This window comes from Danio rerio, chromosome 19, assembly GCF_049306965.1.
Source record: "Danio rerio strain Tuebingen ecotype United States chromosome 19, GRCz12tu, whole genome shotgun sequence".
Lineage (NCBI taxonomy): Eukaryota > Metazoa > Chordata > Actinopteri > Cypriniformes > Danionidae > Danio > Danio rerio.
In genome coordinates, this window is record NC_133194.1 from 43,242,501 (window position 1) to 43,269,947 (window position 27,447).

The following is a 27,447-nucleotide window of genomic DNA, read 5'->3' on the forward strand; positions in this document are numbered from 1 at the left end:
TCCTACGATAATTTCGACCTCTGTACGATGTACGATCAATAATGAGAAAAATCCTATATCGTACGATAATTTCAGAATTTTATGGCATTTAAAAGTAACTTCTTTGTAATATTCGGGCTTCTTTACTTATTGATCTAGCTGCATCTTTTCTGTGCTGTCTGTGAGGAGTAGGTGGAGTAAGGCACGTTTTCTATCTCATCTTGCGTTGCCTCTTCTCAGCCAATCAACATGGAGAATGGCTCTCTCTCACGAGTTAACGCTCCTGCTGCGCGTGCCCGTGGTTAGGTCAGTATGTTTTCAGTTTGAGGTCGATCTTTTAAGCAATAATGTTAAAACAATTTGTGCTGTAAAGGAAGGTGAGAAGGATGGGAGTTTTCCCTTGACGTTCTCGTTTTTCCCCATTCAAATGCGTCTTGTGAACGTGTTTTTTTCCAAAGTTAGTCTCATCAAAACAAAGCATGCACACCTCAGAGTGTCCAATGCTTTCAAGCCAACCAGCACTATTTTGCAGTCCATTATGGCATCCAATTTGTAAGGAAAAATAAATCCCTCAACATCTGGCAACATGCAACATTCAATGACAGCAACTCAGAGGTGGAGTTTGAACCTTCCCACTAAGGTACCTAGTTTTTTTTTTATGTATTGTGGTAATTTGCACGTTGTGTCAAAACGCTATGTGTCTAGATAATAGCTGTGTACTCTCAGTTTGACTCGTGTACGATAATTTTCCTCCAAATACGATAATTTTGAAGTTCTGGTACGATACTTTGACATTTCCAATCTGGCAACACTGGTTCTGTTATTAGTTTTTACAAATCTCAAAAGTTGTTTTGTTTTAGCTTATTTTAATGAAAAAGGCTGAACAAACAAACAAATGTCATTTTTTGAGTGTTTCAAAGGAAATCACAGGACCTTTCAGGGCATGATTATTTTGTTAAAAATAAGTCAAATCAAATATCTTATTCTGAAAACGGGCAGATCCAACAACAGTAGTCATATTTTAAGAGTATCCATGTTCAGCTGATTCTTGTGCGAAAGTTTTCCTCATGATACCATTATGATGTTAGACCTTGAAGCCAGGAGGATTAAGAATAGTTTTGTGGTTATAAAGCCTTCAATACCATCACAGCCACAGAAAATATTATTTCCAAAGCTGTGGCTTTTGAGGATGTACCAAAGAAGTATGTAGTGCGGCATTGGCAGTCTCCACCATATGTTCTTGTTTTGAAAGAGCTTTACAGTAGTAGTAGTACAAGAGCCCTGAAAAGTAGAGATTTGTCCTTTTGTTATTGAGATTCTCTGTTATTTCTAAAATAAGCACAGTGTGTCTTTGACAGAGCAAAGGACGTGACTGTTATCAGTTCCAGAAAATGAGAATGTACTGTAGCAGATCCAGCGTTTCCAGACACTTTTTCAATTTGGAAGCTGGAGTAATTACATAAGTAAAGCCATATTTGATAGAGAGGATACAAGATAGCAGTTGCTACTATTTTAGGAGCTTTTATATTAAGCCTGTGATTTGTGAGCTGTTAGTCTGAAAACGCTTTTCGGTCAACATATAAACGCTTCAGTGAGTTTATCGTGAAGATTAATGGTAAAATGATGTTTGTTTGTGGCACAGATGGCGGCCTAATTGTATAAAGTAGCATTTTTAACAATAACCCAACTCTGCATTTTGAAAGTATAATGATCAGTATAGCTTTTCACACTACATTAACAGTTAAATAAGCCGGTTATTGTTGCTAAATAGACATGCCCAGAGTGATCAGTAAGGAAAGTGGCTATACTTATGAAGTAAAAAATTGACTTTTAAAATAATTTTAAGATGAAATCGACAATAAGAGAACACACAATTATTTTATAGGAGTTTTCTTTTTTTTTGTCATTGCAAAGAACTTGAAACTGTGATCTTTCCTTTGATCTGATTCTAAAATATATTGTTTGTTTGTTTGTTTGTTTGTTTATTTAAATCATTATACTTATATATGTATACATTAATGTACACTACTCTAAGTTTTAGGAACAACAAAAAATAACTTGACTTCAAGTTAATCATTTGGTATCAGAAGTGACTTATATAAAAGGAAAAGGCCTCTAGATTATGTTTATTTTAACCAAATAAAAATTTGATCATGCCTTGATTTTTAATTCTTTAAATAGGACAGTAAGGTCTGACTTTGCTTAGTGAAAAGAAAATAATGTACAGTATAGAATATAAAGCCATGTTGCAGTGGAGAAAGAATTAATATTGTGTCTGACTCCCATAAGCATGGAGGACTGCATACATACAGCTCTGCAATGTCTCAAATAACGTATTAAGGAAGTCATTTGAATAGCAACAAAGGCAGGACTTCATCAAAGTTTATCAGGATTCTTTGATTTATCTTTTATGCCTGCTTCTTCACCTCACCCTCGACCTGCTCAATAATGTTCATGTCTGGTGAATGGGTTGGCCAATCCTGGAGCCCCTTGACCTTCTTTGCTTTCAGTATGTTTGATGTGGAGGCTGCAGTATGAGAATGAGCTCTATCCTACTGAAGAATTTGCCCTCTCCTGGGGTTTGTAATGTAATGGGCTGCACAAATGTCTTGATACCTCAGACTGTCGATGTTGACATCCACTCTGCAGATCTCTCGCACACCCCCATACTGAATGTAACCCCAAACCATGATTTTTCCTTCACCAAACTTGACTGATTTCTACAGGAATCTTGGGTCCGTGCGGGTTCCAACAGGTCTTCTGTAGTGTTTGTGATGATTGGGATGCAGTTCAACAGATGATTCATCAGAAAAATCTGCCACTTCTGCCACTTTTCCAAACGATTAACTAGAAGTCAAATTATTGTTTGTTACTTTGACAACTGGGATAGACGATAAGACTTTTGTCAGGTAGTGTACTATGTAAAAAAAAACAAAAAAAAAAAAACATTTCCTGTTCAAGAGCTGATAGGGTAATCAGAAATAGGAATTGCATAAAATCGTGTAGTAAGTATAATTTATCACATCAACTCTGTAAAATTAATTTTTTATTTCACTTAAAAAGTAGAAAATTTGAAACTATTAAAATGACTTAACTTTTATTTAATTGTAATTTTATAATTTTATAAAATATAATTTTATTTAATTTTATTATTATGCGCATATTTAGTTTACTTTATAAATTTAAGGAAATAGATTTATACACTTTAATAGAGTGAACTAATTGCTTAATACACCATATAAGTGCATTATATGTACTGTAGCATACAGTATCATACTGTTTGTATAGTGAAATGAGAAAAGTCTCACACTGCTGTAGCCTATAATGCCATATTTATCAAAACTTCAGTCATGTGATCTTCAGTCATGTGATCTTGTCAGCTCTCTGTTTATGTCTTAAATTGCATTTTTCAAAATCAGACCATTGTGTCTAGTTTATGGGTTTTACAAACACTGGTTTGAAGAAAACTCTACTTAATCAAGTAAATTACAGGTATTTTGGTTTCTCACTAAACTAAAGTGGCAGCTCTGTGTTTTCTCAGTGTTAGCAGCACACAGTGACAGAGTACATATTTAACATTAGCCTCTTTCACAAAGTAATATCAGTAAAATTGCCGTAAAATTACCAGAATGACATTAATTATCAGTTTAAAAATACACTGTACACACATAGCAAAATTACAGCTATTTTTTAGTAATGCTACAACTTCTAGTTCTGGAAAATTGATGTAATTAAATAGCTTCACACATGATCTGTTCATGGACATTTACTGGTAAATTTCCTAAAAAGTCTGTATGTGTGAAAGGGGCCGTTGAGTTTGCTTACATGCACATTCTGAACTTGATTATGTGCAATTAGCCAACAATATATGTGGTTGTCAGTGCCAGTAAGCCTAATGGTTAAGTGTGTAAACATATAGCACTGAGGTACTTGTGGTGACCTGAGTTTGATTACCAGTTTGAGGTCCTTTGCCGTTCCAGGGTTCACTGTGTTTACCTCATCCGAGAGAGTTATGGTGTGGAGAAGCCCCAAAGAAGTATAGCACCCAGACTGCATGCCCAGAGTGAAGCATTGCGGTGGATAAGTGATGGTTTAGGGTGTAATATCATGGCATTCACTAGGCCCAGTACTTGTGCTAAATGGGTGGTCACTGCCAAGGACTACTGAACTATTCTGGAGGACCCTGTGCACACAATGGTCCAAAGAATTATAAAAGATTTCTCATCTCATGCATTTTGAGTCGAAGTGGTCTAGTTAAAATTAGGCGGATTATATAAAAACTACTGATAAAAGGCTGATTGAGCCATAGAATTCATGTTGACAAACCATTTTTGGGGGATTTATTTAACATGACAAGCAACATTTCAAGTGAAATACTCGAAATTTGATGTGCATTTATTATTTATTTTTATTTGTTGATGTCAATAAGAAAGGATTCATTAATTAGGTCTGGCAATGTGGTTGGCTTGAATTGTTGGGACAATATGTTATTTCAGTAAGCTAATTTTTTATGAATTGTTATTTAATAAGTCTGTAACTGTAATTTGCTTGCATTGTTGGGTTATTGTTTGACAATACGTTATTTTAGAAAGTAGATTTTGGGAGTTATCAGTGTATTGTGGCGTTCACCCACACTGACATGAGCAGATCAACAGTAAAGAGCGGAGGTCATGGTCGGCTGGGTCAAAGAAACAGCACTTTTGTGAAGAATCTGAAGAGAAACTGTTAGTGTGGTATGAAGATGTAAAGAAATGCTTTAAGGAAGATTCAGTCTGATTACGTGTCAGAAAAGGCTGTAATGACCCGACAGATTCAACGCAGTGACTGGATAGTGGTGAATTGGGCTGAACATTGAGTTTGAGTGCCTGCTTTGGCTTTGAAAGCCATTTCAAGTGATTCATAATGTGAAAAAATGATGACAAATTTTCAGCAGACAATTTAAATAATCAAAGTTAGTCCGTAAGAGATCTACACTGGTTAGATGTGAACTACTCGTTCTCTCTCTTTTGATTGTAGAACCGTGTTTTATACTTTGGGCACTTTCGGCCTTTTTAAAAACATATTTTATAAGCTTAAGTTATAAAATAAAATAAAGCTTAGGTTATAAAATTGCATCTTTCAATTTTTAAAGATATTTTGTAATCCTAAGGAAATAAAGTTAGAACTTCAAGGTATAAACACAATTGCAAGAAATGGTTCTGAGAAAACTTCATTTTTTTCAATTATTTAGGAATATTTATATTATATTTAGTAATACCTATATTATACTTATATTTAGTAATTCTGAGAATAAAAGTTATAACTGCAAAATGTAAACTTTAACAATAAAGGTAAGCTTACTGTATTTCATGCTATCAGGCTGGTTAATCTTTACTTTTAGTTACAGTGACTGGTTTGTTTAAACAAATAACCAATATTATGAGCTCTTTCTGTTGTGTTGTGCTCTGTTTGACTGACATGTATTTACATGCTCTACGAAGTTGCCAGAAATCACTCAATTGCCAGTAGAACACAGCGGCTGTTTCCCAATTCCAAGAACGCCAAGAACAGACTTGCGTTCTTGTGAAGACTGTCTATGCCAAGTTACCTCGGAAGAACAAACTCAGGAGATCGCTGCGTTCTTCTCTGGTTCTTCCTTATAGTCACATGACCTTCACATTTGTTTAACTAAAATTATTTAAACATTACAGCATAATTCGTACAGTTATACATTTTTTTCTCCTATTCACAAAACATACTATGCATGAAGACATGGGCGTTGCTAGGCCTGTTTTAGGGGCTGTATTTCTACTCAGACCCCATAAAACTTTTGCGATTAGCTCATAAACTGTATGCTAAATTATCGCCTCAGTCCCCTTTAAATTTGATAAAAAAACGGTGAAAGAATTCGGGTCCTGCCTCTCTTTTGTTTTTCATTCGATCAGCAAACCACAGCTGTGGACAGCGAGAGAACAAGATGTTTGATTATTGATAAATTGTTATAATATCTGCTTATTTGCAGTTCTTTGATATAGATAACCTTGTATTACCTGTATCCCCAATGTCAGGGAGGAGCAGTGAGGTTTTCTCAGCGTTCCCCTTATCAGCACATCTGTTTTCTCCAGCAAAAAATTTAACTCTTAACAAACATTTAGCTATTTTTTTTAAAAAATGAACTACCAATATTAAACACCTTACAGTTCGTGTGGCATTAACTATATCATACAGTCTTGCACAGAAAGGATTAAACACAGTGGCAGAAGCACTTAGAGAATGTACTCGTTTTCACTGTCACTGACAAAGATGGATACATCAAGTGTTGTCTAGTATTAAATTAAGTACTTCTTATTTTTTTAGTATCATTCAGATCGTGAAATATGTAAATTAGCCTGTAAGTTTGAAAATATATATTTATAAGTGTGTCATTTATTTAGAAAAGTGTCAGTTTATTTATTACATGAAAACAAAAAATGCAATAGAAAATAGAAAGTGTTTTTTACTACAGTAAACAGGTGGGTTGAGCGTATTTGGCTTATTCAGAACTCAAATATATTGTATATGACGTGATAATTAAGTCCGTAAAGTGAAGTTTATTTATAAACTAATTTCGAGAGGATCACATGCTTATGATTGCTTGCAGCTGGTCCCGCATTATTCAATTTGTGATTCACCAATCAGACGATACCTAAGCCACTATAAATACCCTAAGTTCCATATAACAGCCATCTTCATTTTGAACAATCCTCCCTTCCCACCCTTACTACTCCTCCTTTCCTAGATGGTTGGCACGGTGGCCCAGTGGTTAGCACTGTTACCTCACAGCAAGATTGTCACTGGTTCTAGTCCTGACCAAGCCAGTGGATGTTTCTGTGCGGAGTTTATATGTTCTCCCCGTGCTCACCGTCAAAAAACATGCAACTTAATTGATTGATCCAAATTGGCACCATAGACATGCTCCTAGTAAGCAGTCATCTCTTAAGAGCAATCACTATCTGTTCATTAGCTACTACAGCAGGGGAGTTCTCGAGATCTACCTGAGCTTAAACTCCCCTCTCGCCTTGCAAACGGGAGAGAGCCCCGCCCTCGAGGATCTTATGAGCTCAGGGCTCTCTCCTGGGACAGCATGCCAAACAAGCTTTAGAATCAATCATCAAGTGTGAACTCATGAAATAATGGAAAAGGTACACAAATAACATTATAAAAAGTCATGACAACTTATGGTTTTAGGCGAGGCAGTGGCGCAGTAGGTTGTGCTGTCGCCTCACAGCAAGAAGGTCGCTGGTTCGAATCTCAGCTCAGTTGGCGTTTCTGTGTGGAGTTTGCATGTTCTCCCTGCCTTCGCGTGGGTTTCCTCTGGGTGCTCCAGTTTCCCCCACAGTCCAAAGACATGCGGTACAGGTGAATTAGGTAGGCGAAATTGTCCGTAGTGTATGTGTGTGTGTGTGTGTGTGTGTGAATGTGTGTGTGGATGATTCCCAGAAATGGGTTGCAGCTAAGTTGGCGGTTCATTCCACTATGGCGACCCCGGATAAATAAAGGGACTAAGCCGACAAGAAAATGAATGAATGAATGAATGAATGAATGAACTTATGGTTTTGTGTTACTTTAATTTAATTAAGAAAGTTATCAGGTTTAAAAAAAATTTTAAGAGTTAAATTTTAACTTTATGTCCCAAGTCAGCTTGATGCTAGTTAAAATGATATATAAAGTTAAATTTGTTTAACTTAATTTTAGCGAACAGCATATTTTTACAGTGTACTGTAATTTACAACAACAGTACACACAATATATCTGTCATTCATTCATTCATTTTCCTTCGGCTTAATTCCTTATCAGCGATCGCCACAGTGGAATGAACCGCCAACTATTCCAGCATATGTTTTACACAGCGGATACCCTTCCAGCTGCAACCCAGTACTTGGAAACACCCATACACACGCAAACCCTGCCTCCAGAACGCCCAATGAATTCACACACACTCTCATACTCTTTTTCAATTTAGTTTATTCAATTCACCTATAGAGAATGTCTTTGGACTGTGGGGGAAACCGGAGCACCTGAAAACCCACACCATCACAGGGAGAACGTGCAAACTCCACACAGAAATGCCAACTGAGTCAGCCAGGATTTGAACCAGCAACCTTCTTGCTGTGAAGCTACAGCGCTAACCACTGAGCCATTGTGCCACCCTGACAATATAGCGCTTCACAATATTAAAAATATCAATAAAAACCATGTTTTTTAAATATCAATGTTGCATAATCAAATTCAAAAGCATAAATAAATGAAAATAAAACTATAAGCTCAACAATTACTGATATTTTTACAGTGTGGGATGTGTTTTTACTCTTAATTAGTGAATATATCTTAGTGAATAAACATAAGCATCAAGGGGGAAATCATATTTCTACACTGTCCCAAAAGTCCAGTTTAGAGGCTTAATGGGCACAAATGCATATGGAAATGTGATCAGATTGTCCCGCGTCAAGAGATTCCATCTGTTTTGGTGCACATTAATTGTTGCCTATAATCCCTCATCAGGTTTGTCAATCAATATTTAAAAATGTTATTGTCAAACGCCCGACGCTTTGAGCTTTCGCATAATGCTGGATTGAATATGTATGTTGCGTGATCATTTAGTTTAGCGCTTGATGAAGTGTGTGTCAATTAAATCTCTGTGCTGCATGTGAAATATTGCGAGCGTGTTTGGGTCAGCAGTTGGCTTTCGGTTGATCACTAATAAATGATTGAGCATAACCATTTTAAATGCAGCAGATTGTAATTAGGCATTGCCTCATTTGAATATGATTGCAAATACGTTGAGTTCAGTTTTATTAAAGACTTTAGTGTCTTCATAAGATTTTATTAAGAGTTCTGGAAGTTGCTGAAAATGCTTGTTGAATTTGAATCTAATGTTTTTAAGATTTGAAAAGTTCTTAGATGTTGGATAATGACTTATTCTGCACACTTGCCTGTAGAGCGATTTGTCTTTATAAATATACATGGCAGCAACTCAATGCATTTAGGCATGTAGACATGGTCAAGATGATCTCCCGCAGTTCAAACCGGGCATCAGGATGGTAAAGAAAGGTGATTTAAGTGAACTTTGAACGTGGCATGATTGTTGCCAGATGGGCTGGTCTGAGTTTTTCAGAAACTGCTGATCTATTGGGATTTTCACAAACAACCATCTGGGTGCCACTCCTGTCAGCTAAGAGGAAACTGAGGCTACAATTTGCACAGGCTCAACAAAATTGGACAATAACATTAATTAATAATGTTAATAATAATAATTGAAAAAAAGTTGCTTGGTCTGATGAGTTTCAATTTCTGCTGGGACATATAGATGGATGGGTCAGAATTTGGCATCAACACCATTAAAGCATGGATTCATCCTGCCTTGCATCAATGGTTCTGGCTGGTGGTGATGGTGTAATGGTGTGGGGGATATTTTCTTGACACACTTTAGAACCAATTGGGCCCATTAGAACCAATTGAGCATTGTGTCAACACCACAGCCTACCTGAGGATTGTTGCTGACCATGTCCATCCCTTTATGACCACAGTGTACCAATCTTCTGATGGCTACTTCCAGCAGGACAACACGCCATGTAGTAAGTGTGAATAATCTCAGTCTGATTTCTTGAACATGACAATGAGTTCACTGTACTAAAATGGCCTCCATAGTGACCAGGTCTCAATCCAGTAGAGCTTCTGGGATGTCTGGGAGCCAACAAATCTGCAGCAACTGCGTGATGCTATCATATTGATATGGACCAATTTCTGAGTAATGTGTCCAGTACCTTGTTGAATCTATGCCATAAAGGATTAAGACAGTTCTGAAGACAAAAGGGGGTCCAACCCGGTACTAGTAAGGTGTACCTAATAAAGTGGCCGGTGAGTGGGCTTGACAAACCACCTGTAGAAAACACACTTTCACCCCTTTTTCATTTTAAGCGACGCTTGCCCCAGTTTTGCACATTTGCTCCAGACACTTTCGTACAATCACTCCATATCTCATTGTGCATTTACGAAGTGTGCTTCGCAAAGGTGAGTGGGCCTGACAAACCACCTGTAGAAACACTCTTCTCTCTCTAAAACAAACAAAAAACACTCTCCCCTCCTTAGTTTAGTGATTAATTCTCAGAGCACTAACAGTTGCTTTGTTAGCACATATTACGTCTGTTGTCTTTTCTTGTTGAATCGCTGAATGACTCCTCAGTAGTCACTTTGGACAAAAGCATCTGCTAAATGACTTCATGTAAATGTAAACATAGAATTTAAATTGTTTTAGTGTACTGTACTGTACAATACTAAGCATCATCTGCTATAATGTGAAGAAGTATGGATACGTTTAGTTGTAAATATACAATTTGCTACACTTGTAAGGAGCAAATGCACCTGGAAAGTGCTTAAAATTGACTTATGAACCCTGCTTAATTCATAATTGTAATGATGGGAAAACAGTTACTTACTGTGCTTTTTTTACTTTGTTCATGCAGTTATTTTGCACAATGAGATGAAAAGACTGAGCAATTCATTACATCTTGGTCCGCTCATATTCAGCAGTGAGGGTTTTGTAATTAAATTCAGCAGTGTTCACAGGGAAATGGATTATTTTTTTGCCTCACCGTTTTCACTCTTGGACTTTTGTTCACTTTCTAGAAGCAGATTAGATTTAAGCATTTCGAGTCTATAGCAAATGCTCAGATATTTCTGCAGTGTGTTATCAGATTCCATCTCCCTCTCTCTCTCTCTCTCTCTCTCTCTCTCTTTCTCTTACACACACACACACACACACTTCCTTTCATTTTTATTAAAGCCAAAGTCTGAGCTCTGGAAATAGCACTGCCTTTAGTTTATTTTGCAGCGAAGCTAAATTCAAGATAAGACTCTGTCTCGAGATGAGGTATTGATTTTTTCTTTGAATATTTGTTTGATGGAATTTTTTGCCTTTTATATTTTGGATCATGGTAAGGGCTCATGAGAAGACAGTTCTGAAGCATGGAGCGCTGTAAATCACACTGATAGATGAGGTGATAAATCACAGTAGGATTCATCTGCTAGTTTACCTTACAAAGGTTGTGCTTTTAACGAACTGGAAGTTTTAGGTGTTCCAGCAACAAGCAATTTGTCTGCACCAAAAAACATGCAACATAACAAAAAACATTTCAATATCAGCTGCTGCACCCCCATTCGAAATGGTAAAGGGTTTTAGGTATCACTTCATTTTAATGGTCTGTTTGTTGAATTTAAGTAACATTGCATCTAAATGCCAACTAATTCTCATAGATTATAAGTAGACCGTTAGGTTAAGGTTAGGGTTAGTGTAAGTGTAAGTTGACATGTACTTACAAAGTTTCTTATATTCAGTTAAATGTCTGTTGAAGGAGCAGTATCAGCAGATATTAAGCAGACAGTCTGGAAGACGAACCGTCGCCCCAGTCTGACTTCAAGAGCACTCTGAAGCAGGTTTTCATTCAGGATGTCTCTGTACATTGCTGCATTCATCTTTCCCTCTATCATGTCAAGTCTTCCAGTTCCTGCTGCTGAAAACATTTGCACAGCATGATGCTGCCACCACCATGCTTCACTGTAGGGATGGAATTAGCCTGGTGATGAGCGGTGCCAGGTTTTCTCCAAACGTAACACCTGGCATTCACTCCAAAGAGTTTAATTTTAGTCTCATCAGATCAGAGAATTTTGTTTCGTATGCTTTTGGCAAAATCTAGGGGGGAGTGGCTTCCGTCTGGCCACTCTACAATACATACCTGATTGGTGGATTGCTGCACAGATGGTTGTCCTTCTGTAAGGTTCTCCTTTCTCCACAAAAGAATGCTGGAGCTCAGACAGAGTGACCATCGGGTTATTGATCACCTCCCTGACTAAGGCTCTTCTCCCTCGATCACTCAGCTTAGATGGCCGGACTCTAGGAATAGTCCTGGTGGTTCCAAACATCTTCCACTTACGGATGATGGAGGCCACTGCGCTCATTGGCACTTTTAGAGCAGCAGAAATCTTTCTGTAACCTTCTCCAGCCTTGTGCCTGAAGACAATCTTGTCTCGGAGATCTACAGACAATTCCTTTGTCTTCATGCTTGGTTTGTGCTTTGACATGCACTGTCAACCCTGGGACCTTATATAGACAGGTGTATGTCTTTTCAAATTCAATTCAATTCAGCTTTATTTGTATAGCGCTTTTACAATGTAGATTGTGTCAAAGCAGCTTCACATAAATGGTTATAGTAACTGGAACAGTGTAGTTCAGTTTTTAGTGTTTAAGTTCAGTTCAGTTCAGTTTAGCTCAGTTTAGTGTGATTTAAAATCATTACTGAGAGTTCAAACACTGAAGAGCACATTCATTGATGCGTAGCTCTACCAGTCCTGAACCATGCGAGCCAGTGGCGACAGCGGAGAGGGAAAAAAAACTTCACCTGATAGGAGTGAAGAAAAAAAACCTTGAGAGAACCAGACTCAGTTGGGCACGACCATCTTAATTTCTCAGCTGGCCAAAATTCTTGTGCAGAGCTTCAGTCACCGCGGTGGAGGCTGGAAGTTGGCCTCAGCGAAGACTTGTCTGTCCCTGGAGCGTCGCTGGAATCAGACTCATGTTTTCCAATCCCCATCAAATCATGTCTAATCAACTGAATTTACTGCAGGTGAACTCCAATGAAGCTGCTGAAACATCTCAAGAATGATCAGTTGAAACCGAATGTACCTGAGCTCAATTTAGAGCTTCACAGCAAAGGCTGTGAATACGGATTTACATGTGATTTTTCAGATTTTTTTTATTTTTAATAATTTGCAACACTTTCAAAAACTCTTTTTTTCACATTGTCATTATGGGGTATTGTGTGTAGAATGTTGAGGAAATAAATTAATGGAATCCATTTTGGAATAAGGCTGTAACGTAAACAAATGTGGAAAAAGTGAAGCGCTATGAGTACTTTCCGGATGCACTGTATTCCCCTCGAATGCTCTCACTAAAAGGAATGTATGATAAGACACACACTGTTGTTTCGCAGACGGATTTCATATCCCTTGTTGTGTCTTTGGTCTTTAGCAGAAAACAAGCAGATGCACTCTTATTATAAAATCAGCAGATGGGGGGTGTGCTTTCTGTCATGCCTTTTTTTAAAGGTTATGATTTAAAGATGAAGCTAAAATGACTATAGGTGTTAAGGGACTGCCGGTGTTGTCGTGTCTGCTTTCATTTAAAAAGACGAGTTCGCAGAGAGAAAGCAGCGTGGTGTGACGAGACTTTCCCTGACAGATGATTCGTTTTATCAGCATGAGGCTTTATTTCTCTAAGACTTGTGACTTCCAGTTTCTTACTCTATAATTAATGTGATTTAAATTGCCCCCTACAGTTTGACACGTCATTTTGGCGGTGGTCTTCTTTATCATCGTGTCATTCATAAATCATGATTAGTCGTGAAAGCATATTTCGCGAGTCAATGCTCAGACTCAAAGAGGAATGAAGCACGAAAGCCACCAAAGTTATATTCATATGCAGATAATGAGCATTTGTATGCAGGCCCATCTGCCAAATCTATTGTAATGCAGCTTTATTTTAAGACTCATATATTTTCAGATCCTCGTATTCGCTCGTGCGTGACTCCTCCAGAAGTGAGGAAACTTTGTGTTTTAAATTTCAAGGGCATGAAATTTTATATCAGCCTCATTTTAATTTGACAATCATTAAGTGTATGGTACGTTTGCAGCTTGTTTAGTTATTGCAATCTTGTTTTTGCTAGAATATACACACCAATAAAGGTGTTATTACAACTGGGATCAACGACAAGACTTTTGTCGGGTAGTGTACACCTACAGAATTCTAATTTAACCCCTAACCATAATTTCTCAGTCATAAAGAATCGACTGTTCATTTCTAAACACTCATTAGGGATGTTTACTACTTTTTTAAATCTTCCTCACAGAGCTGTTTATCCTGCGGGTCATTGTCAGCACAACACCTCGGATATTTTACAGCTGAAACTGTGCATGTTTGTTAATTTAAGTCTGTGTCTTGAGAGAAGTTTCGACGGTAGAATTCAAAGGGAATTTATTAATCTGTAATCTCCATTTTATTCATGGTATTAAGCCTGGTAATCCCATTATCCTCTTTCATGTTTATTCTAACAGGAACAGAATGTTAATCTTAACCTCATTATACTGGATCTCGATGGATAACATTAACCGCGGACAACATCCAGCAATTGTTCAATGCATTTATTCCTTCGTATTCCTTCGCTTTTTGTTTACTCATCACATATTCAGAATGCCCTAAAGGTTTACATAAGTGTATGGCCGCATTTACATGTATTTATGTATCCACTGTGATTTGAAAGGGAGGAGTATGACAACTGTTTTGCTCTACAGACTTAAGGAATACCCAATACAAAAAGTGTTCTTAATTATTGAACTGATCAGATCACTTAATTGAAAACATAATGAAAGTGTACTTTTTTTATTGTGCAACGCTAGAGGCCATGGTCTTTTAGCCTCCTTGGTAGAGCAACGACTCCCATGTGGAAGGTCACCAGTTCGATACCAGCTCAGAGCGGGTTGGGTGGCGTAGGACTGGCGGGGTTACATTGGTGCCGTGACCCAGATGGGAGTGAGGTTTAGGGGGGTGAGTGCAACGGAGGCCAGCTAGTAAGTGCTGTGCAGGTAAACCTCACCCCTCTGACCTCTAAAGTTGCTCTAGCGACAGACGCTAGAGGCCATGGTCTTTAACCTCCTTGGTAAAGCAACCGACTCCCATGCGGAAGGTCACCGGTTCGATACCAGCTCGGAGTGGGTTGGGTGGCATAGGACCGGTGGGGTTACATTGGTGCCGTGACCCGGAAGGGAGTGAGGTTTAGGGGGTTGAGTGTAACGGAGGCCAGCTAGTAAGTGCTGTGCAGTTAAACCTCACTCCTCTGACCTCTGAAGGTGCTCTAGCGACAGACGCTAGAGGCCATGGTCTTTAGCCACCTTGTTAGAGCAACAGACTTCCATGCAGAAAGTAGCTGGTTCGATCCCAGCTCGGAGTGGGTTGGGTGGTGTAGGGCCGGCGGGGGGTTACATTGGTGATGTGACCTGGATGGGAGTGAGGTTTAGGGGGGTGAGTGTAACGGAGGCCAGCTAGTAAGTGCTGTGCAGGTAAACCTCACTTCTCTGACCTCTAAAGTTGCTCTAGCGACAGATGCTAGATTCCATGGTCTTTAGCCTCCTTGGTAGAGCAACCGACTCCCATGCGAAAGGTCGCCAGTTCAATACCAGCTTGGAGGGGGTTGGGTGGTGTAGGACCGGCGCGGTTACAATTACACTATAAAAAAAAGTTTAATCAAACTTTTAAAAAATGTTGAAGCCTGATTAACTTATTAAAATAAATTAAATCAACAAGAAAAAAAATGTTGTCTTGACATTTTGTCATTAATTTCAGTTTCGATGAAAGCTTTAATTGTAAAACATGACTGTAATTGAACATTTTTAAAATGGTAAAAATGCTACAGTAAAATCTGTCCTGGTTACGAGTAAAGGCTGATTTATACTTCTGTGTCAAGCGCACGCTTATGGTCCAGTCGCATACAGTACCTCTCACTGTGGCTGACGCCGAGGCTGATGCGCACCTCTTTATTAACTACACATCCAACTATGCGTAGCGCAAGCTCTGTGATTTGTCGGCTTGGCACCTGTGACCAGTGTGGGTGGGGCTGAGAGCTGTGCAAATTCGTTCAAAATTCGTTGTTCGCTCCAGATGGGAACTGTTGTTTTGTGTTTACCTTATGATTAAAGATTTACCTGGTTGTTGCACGTCCACCGGTTCCTGCCTCTGAAAGAGTTAGTTTTAACTACTTGGACATTTAGATAGCACTCAGAAAAAACAAAACACCCTTAAAGAAACTCAAAACATAACCTACTGCCAGCTACTGTTTCTGAAGTACTGAAGTATAAATGCACGGCTACACACAAGGCAGGCACCATAGGTCACGCCGATCACTCGACGCACAAGAATAAATCTGCCTTCAGTTTCCTTAATATATACAGTTAATAACTCTAAATTGACTTTCCCAGAATTCCCTGCATGACATTTTACTTTTTATTCCTTGTGTTGCCATTACAATGGCTTTTTTCTCATTAGTCATGTACATTAGTTTTTTGATAAATAATGTTTATTCAGTTCAAGTCAATTCCGATGCTTCGATCGATCGGAGCATCCCAAGCACAATAATATACAACAGCAACCCAGAAAATATGTCACTTTAAGCTATTAATACTATTCATAAAAGTCAATTTTTCAAACTTTTTTAAGGGTTAAAGGTTGTTGGATGAAAGATCAAGGTCTCATAATACAATTCAAAAGCATAAATGAAAAAATAAATAAAAACATGAAACACAAAATACTAAAAATTGCTAAATTACGGATATTTTTACCAGTGTATTTTTGATCCCAGCACTCAACCTTCACATACTCTCAGCGTGGCACTGCCATCACAGTAGGGCTGGCATGTGTCTGATGTGTTTGGCTTAAACCAAACATCATTTAGTCTGCTTGCCAAAAAAGCTGAATCTTTGATCTTCCAGCTGGCTTCAGCGTCTTTCGCGTGCCTGCAGAAAAATAAAGAAAGAATGAGAAAAAAAAACACTAGGAATTTGCAGTAGGATTATTTGAGTTGTTTTGAAGGTTAACATATCACAGAGCACATGTAAGACGTGAACCTACCGTGGAGAACCAAAAGGTTTTTATTTTAACGAAGCTGACGGTCATTGTTATTGATGAATCACCATCACATCATGCGTCAGAAGAACTTTGTAAAATCAGGATGGTCTGAATCATGCATTGGGGAGTAACTGGGTTATTATAGCTAAAACAAACACTAAAACTAAAGCAAGTTGTGTTATTTTAAAGAAAAAAACATCAATCTCCCACCATGAATCAATTAAGAAAAGTTTGGATTTTGGAATTGGATTTTGACAAATTTAATTGGATCGAACATAAAACAATTAAGTTGGTCTCAAAAAAATCTCAAGAGTTGGGTTGTTTTCAGCTCATTTTAAATAAGTAATAAGTATATACAAGCAGCAGTATATATATATATATATATATATATATATATATATATATATATATATATATATATATATATATATATATATATATGTATATATATATATGTATATATATATATATATATATATATATATATATATATATATATATATRTRTATATATATATATATATATATATATATGTATATATATATATATATATATATATATATATATATATATATATATACACATACTGCATATTTTAATATATTTATTTTAAATCAATTGAATTGGATTGAATTTAGAGATTAAGAGAGATTTTTATGAGTCTATTTATTAACTCAAAAAGGTAATGATTCACAATTTTTAAAACAATTGTTTCAGCACAATGCCTTCCTCAGAGTGTATTTATTGACTGAAATAAAACAATTATCTAATGTCATCTAGTAAACACTGTAAAAATGTTGGGTTATTTTAACCTAAATTTGGGTAAATGTAATTTGCAATTTAATATATTTTATTTACTATTAAATAATTAAAAGTTTTTATTTACAGTTATGTTACAGAACATTATGCTGGATTAACCCAGCTATTTTTAGATTGCTGTGAAAGATTTTCATTTATTTGAACTTTCATGCTTTTTATATTTGGTTTAATTAACAGTTAACGTTTAAGTGTATTACGTATTACTAGGTAGCTTTAAAAATAAAATAAAAAAACAAGAAATATATATGGGAATATGTTCAACTATAAGGGACTTGATTGCAATATAAGAATCATATTTTATTCATTACATTCATTGTAATCTTCAAGTCAAGTAGAGCTTCATTGTCATTCTGCTACATGTGTGGACATAAAGTGGAACGAAATGTCATGTCTTGTAGGAACATGGTGCTACATAACTAAACATAATCATAAATATAAACACAGCATTGTGCCTAAGAGCAATTTTAAACTTATACATGACTAACATACTGGAGCGGTAATCTAACTATACAAATCCAATAAATAATTAACTTTACAAATAACCTAAAAGAGACTGTACTTTATGTAAAACCGAAATTATTTTGTGCAAAAAAAAAAGTACAGAGCTCAGCTCAAAGTTTTGAAAATGAATATTTCTGTCCACTTGGTGCATTTAAACAAAACAGATTTATTAAACAGATATATTTATTAAAATTATATTTTAGCCACCAAACATATTTAGAAATATTATGCAGATGAAGCGGCAAGCATGACAGATATACATGTTAAGCCAATGCATAGATGCTAATAGACATCCCTTTAGCACAATTCGCGCAAATGAGGCGGTACGAATGATTCGATTTGCATAAATGAAGCGGTGCAAATTGAGCATTTTGCGTGTTTGTCATGCTTAATGTGTGATTCACTCGAGTTAGAAAATCAAAAATTTAGCAGACCTTTACGTCATGTTAACCAAACAGGAGTTTGCTATGAGGCGTGATTATGATGTAGTGCCTGCAGTTGGTGTCCCAGGGGGAAATCCTCCTGACAGCACCTGACAAAAGCTCATCAAACTGGGCTTGGATTTTTTGTAAGCACTGCTGAAAGCCTCCATCATCCAGATACAGTTTTTGCAGGAGTTGATGAACTCACAGAGCTGGGTGCACCTCTGAAAGGATCTAGTGGACTCAGACACTGGGCCAAACAAATCTACGCTGTTTTTCAGCCTTCCCAAAGCACATAAAGCACAGAGTCTCTCTCAGTAAAATCCATGCTAGCTGTTTAGCAACAAAACTAGAGTCACGCCCCGAACTATCTGTGATAATTCAGTTAAAATCACAAGAGCAGTATTTTATTTTATCAAAACTTAGCAGGTACAGTAATCATATATAAGCACACCCCTCACAAATCTCTCTTTTAAATTCATATTATTAAATTCATATATTTGTGCATATACATTAGATTAGTCAGTACTGAAGCCAAATTTGGAGCTTATCTAACAAAATAACTTTAGATAACGGTGCAAAAACTAGTACACCTAAATATATATGTTATAGACAAATATTAAATACAAAATTTAAAAAAGAGGAAAAATCAAGAGAAGCAAAAAATGTTAAAAATTTTGTTGAAAATTTGTATGTAGTAATTTATTTTTGCAAAATTTTGCTTGAATTTAATTGTATTATCTTTCAATTTCTAAATATGTTAACATATTTCTAACATATCATTTTAATAAATATATCGGTTTAATAAATCTGTTTAAATGCACCAAAATACATTGCCTAGATTCCCTGAGAAATAGATACAAATATTCATTTTCATAATGGGGTGTACTCAGTTATGCTGAGCAGTGTATATCCAGTGGAGAGAACTGGGCTTATATGTTCATGTTTACTTAATATTAACATTATCGTAGCGCATTGTTGGTGATAATAAAGCTCCGTTCCGCATCAATGAAGCTCAACAATAGTCAATTTAAGTCCTGTGACAGAAGTGATGCATTTTAAAGATAGCAGACACCTTGAAAACACTGACCTGTAAGTAGAAGTTTTATTTATTATATGAAGAATTCATTGTTTTGAAGTGAGGAGTAAAGCCAATCAGAGCATTTTTTTTTTTTTTTTTTTTTTTTGTAGATTTTAGGCACGCTTGCTCACAGTTGCAACATTTTCACTATCCACAGGGAACTGGCTGTGTTGAAAACTAGTTACGTTGATGAAAAAGAGTGCAATGTGACTAGAAATTTTGATGGCTTTTATATTATTTCCAGACATGGACAAAAGACAGAGCTTCTATTTTAGGAATGCACATTGATGATGATGATGATGATGATGATGATGATGATAAGAAAAAACAAAAGACATTCAGTCCCGGAAGGATTTATTTTTGGCACCTGATCAATAGAAATGTTTCTTTTTTAATATCAGTATTTATGCAGTATTAATCTGCTGTTGGACTCAATCAGTGCTGCACATCTGGACGCTGCAGTTTCTCTTCATTCTTTTGTGCAGAACTGCTCAAGTTCAACAGGTTTCAAGGAAAGCTAGAGGTTGGATATTTTTTTTTTCTGTCCAGCTATAAATTCTCGACTGGATTGAGACCTGGACTCTGACTTGGCCTCTCCAAGACATTAACATTGTTGTTTTTAAGTAGCTCTGGCTTTGTGCTTTGGCTCACTGGAAGATAAATTGTCTCCCAAGTTTCAGGTGTTTTGCAGACTCCATTTGGGTTTTCTCCAGAATTTTCTCTGCCGCTTGCAGCATTTGTTTAGACTTTTTTATTAGGTTATACTGCTGATGAGTGGTTTTCAAAAGACAAATTAGATCCACTGTGATTAAATGGTGTAAGCAAAAAAAAAAATCTATCTTAAGAATTTATTTTTTAATTATGATAATGAAACATTAGTTTTTACAGAGTGTGTTTTTGCTATTTGTTTGGACTCATCTGTCATGGAAAAATATTTATATTACGTGTGGGCAATTAGTTTTTCCAACGGGCCACATAAGACTGTGAGGCGGTTTTAGTGGACCAGACCAAAACAGTTCATTTGTATGTAATAAAATAATTCTGTGAAACTATTCAATAAAACTACACTATAAAAAAAACTTTATTTTTTTAATTTTACAGTTTATTTCCGACAGCTGGGGTGCTGGAAAACAAACGTAAAATAACGGCAGTTAAATCACAGAAATTTACTGTAAAATAAAAGACTTTAAATTGCAGAAAATTTCCTCTGTTATTTTACAGTAAATTTCTGTAATTTAATGGCCAATATTTTACCTTTTTTTCCCGACACCCCAGCTGCTGTAAATAAACTGTAAAATTAAATCTATTGAGATTTGTGAGTACTTTTTGTTTTAGTATTTGCTTTGTTTATGATACTTTGTTCCACTGGCTTCTTTGACCTTTGTTGCCTGCTGACATTGATTTTGGATTGTCCTTTAAATATGGTTACCTGTTTTGTAAATAGTTTGTAAATAGTGTATATATATATATATATATATATATATATATATATATATATATATATATATATATATATATATATATATATATATATTGGGATAGTAAGGAGTTTGACGCCATTTTCTTTGTAAAACTTTTTGACCTCTGTTTGTATGTTAGGTAGTTAGTGTAGTGAATTTGTACTTTATTTTCTTTTACTTTTGATCAGGTAAGGTATTTTTGTTTGTTATTTTGGCCTTGTCAGCTCCTGAACTCAAACCCCAATAAATCTTTGAATTCATTTTCGTTGTCTTGTCTTTCATGTTGTGCACCATCCCTAGACGGTGCGTAACATGAAATTGGGGGCTCGTCCGGGATTGTACACTCTATTAGCTGAATTTACTTGGCTCGTTTGTTTTTGCATTTTTTTGCCTGGGGTTTTTCTTTTGATAAGGGAGGAAATATAGTGATTGGCGCAAATACTTTGATTGGCATGGCATCAAAATTAAAACTTGATTGCTTTGAGATGCACAAATGCTCTGCTTTAGCTTTGATTTAAAGTGTTTTTGTTGGCAATTGTTGTCTAAAATGTGACAGTGCTTCCTTAACAGTTGCATAAAATCAATATTTAATTTCACTCACACAATGACATTCATAAAAAAAACATCAACACTTCCTTGTGTTTGCTATATTCCTTAATTATATTACTTATAAAACACAAATAACAAATGGATATTCAGGTATAATTGATATTTGTTGCTTTCTTAACTTGAATAAAAGACTCGTGGCTTAATTTTATCAGTGCTTTGAGACTCGAGATGTTTGTTTTGCCTTTGTTTTTTTGCTCCAATTGTAACTCACATATTCTTTACAATATTATCATGGGCAAATAAATATCGCACACTTCGAAAGATTTTACTAGGCACTGTAGAAGTTTTCAGATGTCTCTCTAAGTTGGCATTTGGTTTCACATTTGATCAGATGTTGAGCCCTGCACTTGCTCTGGGTTATGGTCCTGTAAAGGTCATTTCATGGACAGATTGATAAATAATGACAGCCTTTCTATTACACAACTGTCAACATAAGTAAGCTTTTTGGAAGACATTTGTTCTGACCTCATTGAAGGTATGAATGTCTTATGGTGGTCATGTAATTGTATTTTTCAGAGTGTATTACACTAGACAGATGATCAATATTTTAGGGTTGCACATACTGAAATTGATGGGCAGGAGATAAAATCAGAAGGATTTGTTTTTTTTTCATATTTGAAGACAAGTATTTATTATAGAAACATCATTTATTATTAGAAACAAACGTGAAAGCTGTATACGATTCACAAGGACTTTAGTAAAAATGAATGTGTAATTCTTCTAAAACTACTTCTGACAGTTCAGAGTTTGTATCATGCAGATTGAAATTGACACTTGGTAATATTGCAAATACTGTACACTTATCAAAGATTGCTACAGTGGAATGACTCGCCAACTATTCCGGCATGTGTTTTACACAGCGGATGTCTTTCCAGCCATAACCCAGCACTGGGAAACACCCATACACTCTCACTACAGCCAATTTAGTTCATCTAATGTGCTGTGGGGGAAATCGGAGCTCCCAGAGGAAACCCACGTCAACACGCAAACTCCACACAGAAATGCCAATTGGTCCAGCTGGGACTTGAACCAGCAACCTTCTTGCTGTGAGGCGACAGTGCTAACCACTGAGCTATGCTGCAAGTTTTTATATAATAATAATACATTTTATTTATGATGCACTTTTCTTGAACTAAAAGCGCTAGATTTCAAAATTCAGTTAAAATCACACAATTCTAAGTTCATATTTTGGAATTAATAATAATAATAATAATACCCCTACTCTTTTTCAAAGGACATCCTGGGATTTTTAACAACCGTCTCATCCGAAAAACGGGACCTATCAGTCCCTATCAATACAGTGGGGCATTAGGACCCACACAGACTGCAGAGTGCCCCCTGCTGGTGCCACTAACACCACTTCCAGCTGCAACCTAGCTTTCTCTTGTGGTCTACCATCCAGGCACTAACCGGGCGCAGCCCTGCTTAGCTTCAGTGAGCAATCATCTGAGATGTGCTGAGAGCTACAGTAGCTGCTGGAATTGCAAGGATAGTGAGAAATAAAAACTAAGTATCACAGTTGTGAGTTTCCATGTAGAAATTGTGTGTCACAAAGTCACAATTGATTAAATGCGGAAAAAAAAGCAAGTTTGAGTTATGAGATGAAAAAAATTTGATTTCACATTTTGGATGAATGGAGTTTAATAAAAGTACTTAGTAAGTATTTTTGTAAGTCTTAAGTCATAAGTCTTGCTCAAAATACTTTAAATGTATATAATATGCATATATATATATATATATATATATATATATATATATATATATATATATATATAATCAAAACAACACACAACAGCATAAATATTACCAAAAATAAAGTCATTTTTTATGCACAAATGTTCACTTTGAAATTAAAAATTATTAAGTTTCAAAATGCAATGGTTTATTAATAAAACTCAACCCCAAATATGAGTGTGTTATGGGGAAAAATGTTAAATATATACAGTTGAAGTCAGAATTATTTCCCCCCGTATTCATTTTTTCTCTAATTTCTGTGCAACTTAGAGCAGATTTTTTAAAACAGTTTTCTAAACAAAATAGTTTTAATAACTCATCTCTAATAACTGATGTCTTGTATCGTTGCCATGACGAGTAAATAATATTTGACTACATATTTTTTTCAGGACACTTCTATACAGCTTAAAGGGACATTTAAATGCTTAACTAGGTTAATTAGGTTAACTAGGCAGGTTAGGGTAATAGGCAAGTTCTTGTATAACAGTGGTTTGTTCTGTAGACTATCAAAAAAATATAACTTAAAGGGGCTAATAATATTTACCTTAAAATGGTGTTAAAAAATTAAAAACTGCTTTTATTCTAGCCCAAATAAAACAAATTAGACTTTCTCCAGAAGAAAAAATACAAAAAATCAGTACAAAATCAAAAATACAAAATCAGTCATACTGTGAAAATGTATCTGCTCTGTTAAACATAATTTGGGAAATATTTAAAAAAGAAAAAAAAAATTCCAAGGAGGGAATAATTCTGACTTCAACTGTATGTAAAAAATAAATAAATAAATAAATAAATAATAATAATAAGTTAGACTTGTGAGATGAAAACAGTTGCAGTTATTGTGCTTTTATTCTATGGTCGAAAAAACGTTAATATAATGTTTATGCTCACAGTGTTTAGTAATTATTAAACGTTTATCTGTAAGACATAAAGCTTAATGTTTACGTGGAAACTACATTTCTGTTAATATTGCTTCGTTGAATATACATTTCAGAACAGCATTTCTATCTCCTACTTTTCTTCAATTCAAATTCCATTAGAGAAAAAAGTCCTTTAAAAAACTCATCTTGACTACTTTGGCAAGGCTGAATCTGTTCCTAATCTGTTCAGATTTCTAAAATCAATGTAATGTTTTTTTCTCCCACCCACATTAATAACAATTAAATGTATTAATGTAATATATTAAACGTAATTAAACATAAACCATGCTTGCAGACTGGAATGCATCTCTTTGCAATCTGCAGGGAAATGTCTACACATGTACCAAGCTGTATTATTAATTCATGTAGGATGTGATGCGTATCCACAAAGGCAGCGCTTCAGTAATAATCACATATAACCTGAATTGGTTTGTGTAAGGACATTGGGAAATAAGGCTTTGAATATTAATGGCAAAGATCAAATCGCATTGCGCTGTTGTGACATCCCAAACCAATTTTCATGTTTTGTGAGATGATTCCTTAAGGTCATAAAGGCTGTTTTCACACCACACCGATTGTTTGTTAAGTCTTTTGCCCATATTTAGTAAATAGTTTATAGTTTTTGATTAAAGTGTTCATCTGAAAGGAAAAGTTTGTTTAAAAAAAGTTCAATTACACGAGTCAATGTTTACAAAATGTTTTTCAACAGAGAATAAATCAAGGTAGAAAATACGTGGTCCCTGCAAAGTGATAACTGAATTTTCAATTTGGAGTGAATTATATTTTAACGAAGACTAAATGAAATGATTACTGTTTTATAATGTGCTGTTTGTGTTAATGCGCCATCTAAATGGGATTTCAGTTAGACTCAATTTGAGTAAATACACAGCATCATTTGTGAGTCATTTGGTCACGTCATGGTTTATTTTAGAGTAAAAGGACTCTTGAATATGGTAAATAAAGAGGTTTCAACTTACTAAACCTCCCCGCCAGGCACAGAATGATGGAAAACCACAGTGCTAATTTACATTTGGCCAAAGCATTAGCATTAGTTACTCATTAAATTCAATTTGTGGTTGTGTTTATGATGTGTTTGGTCTCATTTTACAGCTCATTGGCTCTTTCCTTTTATTGTAACGCTAAACCTCTGAGGTTGTTCTCCACTTTCTGGTAATAAAAAGTAGATTTGACTTAATAGTGCAAAATGGAAAGGAAAGCTGGTTCCTTCTAAAATGTGTCCCTGCAGATCTTTCATAATGAAGTAGATTGCGGTTAGTTTTTTGGTGAATGTTATGGTGTTGAAGTCTTGCTTGGGGTTAATAAGATTTCTTGAAGAAGAAATCTTGTCACTAAATTTTCAATATATTTGCGAAGTGGTTTTGTGTAATAGGATTACAATTTGAGGCAATTCACTGGATTTTATGATCAACATTTAAAACAATTAGCATATACCTGCACACTCACCGGCCACTTTATTAGGTACACCTTACTAGTACAGGGTTGGACCAAGCAGCAGCCTCCCTTTCTCCCTCGGGAAGCCAATACGGAAGTAACTAGCCATTCATCGACTCGCCTTGGGGGGCTGGCTCCACGAGATCCAGGTGATTTCTGCAATGGTAAAATGGCAATTTTTACAGCTGATAAAAACATGTTTACAGCCTGTTACAAAAGATGGCTTTGGTGCATAATAAAGTCTGCATAATTAAGGGTGTGGCCACTTTAGTGACAGCTAGGTCTCGCTGCTCGCTGTTTCGTCACCTCAGCTGATTCCAGCTAATTATAGCCGCTGAGCTCCGCATATACATAGTTTTTTTGTTTTGGTTAATGGTTCAGTTGGTTCAGTTGCCTTTTGGAATTATTTCCTGCAATTATCAGATGATAATTAGGCTAAACTTTTTATTGATATAGTACACAGTCAAGCACATGTGGTCAGAACACAAGCGAGTCACAGGTAATAAAGTATTAAGCGTTCTTCCTAAAGTCCGTCTAAGCCAGGTTTAAGCAAAATGCCAGCAGGTGTCTGTCTGTAGCTGTCTGTAGCTCCGCTCATTCTCCGCCTCTTTGCCCTTGTTTGGTATTCCGCCGTGGGTGCGATGACGGCCGAACAAAATGGCGATGATTGGCCACGCCTACTTTTACCTTCTTTTGCAGTGTTCAGAAACCTATGGGTGACAAATACTACACCCATATATTTTACAGCCTTTTGCCTTCAGAACTGCTTTAATCCTCCATGGCATACAGTAGATTCAACAAGGTACTGGAAATATTCCTCAGAGATTTTGGTTTATATTGACATGATAGCATCACACAGTTGCTGCAGATTTGTCGGCTGCACATCCATTTTGCGAATCTCCCTTTCCATTACATCCCAAAGGTGCTCTATTGGATTGAGTTCTGGTTACTGTGGAGGCCATTTGAGTACAGTGAACTCATTCTCATGTTCAAGAAACCAGTCTGACATGATTCGCCTTTCGCGTTATCCTGCTGGAAGTAGACATCGGAGATTGGTAGACTGTGGTCATAAAGGGATGCTGATACAGATGTTTTGAATAATGAAATGTGAAGATAATTGAGACAACAATGTAACAATATGGTTTATTCGTGATCTTTAAGCCATCCACAGTGTTTTCCAATGGAATATCATTATTTGTATCCATCTTATTGGTACATTTTTAGTGTGATTTGATCATCGTTCAACGAGGAGTTGATTTAGAGGTGCGGTTTGGAGAGATTTTCCTGTAAAAAATCTTGTTTTCATAGTTAAACCCCCCCCCCCCCCCCCAAATAAAAATAATCAATATTTGTACTTGTTGCTATCAAAAGTGTCTGTAAAACATCTGGTATTGCTCTAGTTTGATTGTCTCGATCAAACTTTTGCAGTTTCCTTAATTTAGATTGATTGGGGTGTTTTTGTAAGGATGTGAATCAGGTATAAAAAAATAATAAACAAACTGCAAGCAAGAATAATTACAACAGAGCAAAGAAAAAAGTCTAATAAACAGTGCTTTGGAGTTTTCTGTACAGTCAACCCGTATTCAATTGAGTAATGATATGTAAAATAACTCTTTAGTTTTCATTGTATTAATAAGTCAGTACAATTCGACCTCATTTTGTGGCCGAATGCTTCACGCTCACACAAACCCTTAAAACACATGTAAATGATAAAGTTTCACTCTGTTATGGTTATATGACTCCACAAATCTCATGTATTCTTTATTGTTGATCAACTATAATC

At 36.0% G+C, this 27,447-nt stretch overlaps 1 protein-coding gene across 20 annotated transcripts in view; it reads left to right on the plus strand.

The window, feature by feature from the left end:
* The window catches only part of vps50 (VPS50 subunit of EARP/GARPII complex), a 307,794-nt gene that overhangs the window by 233,642 nt on the left and 46,705 nt on the right, over positions 1–27,447 (plus strand). The gene's annotated exons all lie outside the window — the stretch shown is intronic.